A 2,371-nucleotide genomic window follows, 5' to 3' on the forward strand; every position below is an offset into this window, starting at 1 on the left:
TGCGTTTTTTGCTCCGGAGGCTGCCGAGAGTGAAAAACGGTGTTTTTGAGGATGGAGTCCACAGGAAAGCAGAGAGGTCCAAAAGGTGTGCGGCATTTGAAGGGGTTCCCGGAGGCAGTGAGGACCAGCATGACTTTTCCCATTTGGCTCCTTTGCTGTTGGAGCAGCGGCTGAACGTTTGCGTTTTTAGCTCCGGAGGCTGCCGAGAGTGAAAAACGGTGGTTTTGAGGATGGAGTCCACAGGAAAGCAGAGAGGTCCAAAAGGTGTGGGGCATTTGAAGGGGTTCCCGGAGGCAGTGAGGACCAGCATGACTTTTCCCCGCTGGGGCCTTTGCTGTGGTAGCAGCGGCTGGACGTTTGCGCTTTTTGCTCCGGAGGCTGCCGAGAGTGAAAAACGGTGGTTTTGAGGATGCATTCAACAGGAAAGCACAGAGGTCCAAAAGGTGTGGGGCATTTGAAGGGGTTCCCGGAGGCAGTGAGGACCAGCATGACTTTTCCCCCCTGAGACCTTTGCTGTGGGAGCAGCGGCTGGACGTTTGCGTTTTTTGCTTTAGAGGCTGCTGAGAGTGAAAAACAGTGATTTTGAGGTTAGATTCCACAGAAAAGCAGAGAGGTCCAAAAGGTGTGGGGCATTTGAAGGGGTTTCCAGAGGCAGTGAGGACCAGGATGACTTTTCCCCCCTGAAACCTTTGCTGTGGGAGCAGCGGCTGGACGTTGGCGTTTTTTGCTCCGGAGGCTGCCGAGAGTGAAAAACGGTGGTTTTGAGGATGGAGTCCACAGGAAAGCAGAGAGGTCCAAAAGGTGTGGGGCATTTGAAGGGGTTCCAGGAGGCAGTGAGGACCAGCATGACTTTTCCCCCCTGAGACCTTTGCTGTTGGAGCAGCGGCTGGACGTTTGCGTTTTTTGCTCCGGAGGCTGCCGAGAGTGAAAAACGGTGGTTTTGAGGATGGAGTCCACAGGAAAGCAGAGAGGTCCAAAAGGTGTGGGGCATTTGAAGGGGTTCCCGGAGGCAGTGAGGACCAGCATGACTTTTCCCCGCTGGGGCCTTTGCTGTGGGAGCAGTGGCTGGACGTTTGCGTTTCTTGCTCCGGAGGCTGCCGAGAGTGAAAAACGGTGGTTTTGAGGGTGGAGTCTACAGGAAAGCAGTGAGGTCCAAAAGGTGTGGGGCATTTGAAGGGGTTCCCGGAGGCAGTGAGGACCAGCATGACTTTTCCCCGCTGGGGCCTTTGCTGTGGGAGCAGCGGCTGGACGTTTGCGTTTTTTGCTCCGGAGGCTGCCGAGAGTGAAAAACGGTGTTTTTGAGGATGGAGTCCACAGGAAAACAGTGAGGTCCAAAAGGTGTGCGGCATTTGAAGGGGTTCCCGGAGGCAGTGAGGACCAGCATGACTTTTCCCATTTGGCTCCTTTGCTGTTGGAGCAGCGGCTGAACGTTTGCGTTTTTAGCTCCGGAGGCTGCCGAGAGTGAAAAACAGTGGTTTTGAGGATGGAGTCCACAGGAAAGCAGAGAGGTCCAAAAGGTGTGGGGCATTTGAAGGGGTTCCCGGAGGCAGTGAGGACCAGCATGACTTTTCCCCGCTGGGGCCTTTGCTGTGGGAGCAGCGGCTGGACGTTTGCGCTTTTTGCTCCGGAGGCTGCCGAGAGTGAAAAACGGTGGTTTTGAGGATGCATTCAACAGGAAAGCACAGAGGTCCAAAAGGTGTGGGGCATTTGAAGGGGTTCCCGGAGGCAGTGAGGACCAGCATGACTTTTCCCCCCTGAGACCTTTGCTGTGGGAGCAGCGGCTGGACGTTTGCGTTTTTTGCTTTAGAGGCTGCTGAGAGTGAAAAACAGTGATTTTGAGGTTAGATTCCACAGAAAAGCAGAGAGGTCCAAAAGGTGTGGGGCATTTGAAGGGGTTTCCAGAGGCAGTGAGGACCAGCATGACATTTCCCCCCTGAGACCTTTGCTGTGGGAGCAGCGGCTGGACGTTTGTGTTTTTTGCTCCGGAGGCTGCTGAGAGTGAAAAACAGTGATTTTGAGGTTAGATTCCACAGGAAAGCAGAGAGGTCCAAAAGGTGTGGGGCATTTGAAGGGGTTCCCGGAGGCAGTGAGGACAAGAATGATTTTTCCCTCCTGAGACCTTTGCTGTGGAAGCAGCGGCTGGACGTTTGCGTTTTTTGCTTTAGAGGCTGCTGAGAGTTAAAAACAGTGATTTTGAAGTTAGATTCCACAGGAAAGCAGAGAGGTCCAAAAGGTGTGGGGCATTTGAAGGGGTTCCCGGAGGTAGTGAGGACCAGCATGACTTTTACCCGCTGGGGCTTTGCTGTGGGAGCAGAGGCTGGACGTTTGCGTTTTTTGCTCCGGAGGCTGCCGAGAGTGAAAAACGGTGGTT

This window comes from Vanellus vanellus, assembly GCF_965231255.1.
Source record: "Vanellus vanellus genome assembly, contig: HAP1_SCAFFOLD_164, whole genome shotgun sequence".
NCBI classification, from domain to species: domain Eukaryota; kingdom Metazoa; phylum Chordata; class Aves; order Charadriiformes; family Charadriidae; genus Vanellus; species Vanellus vanellus.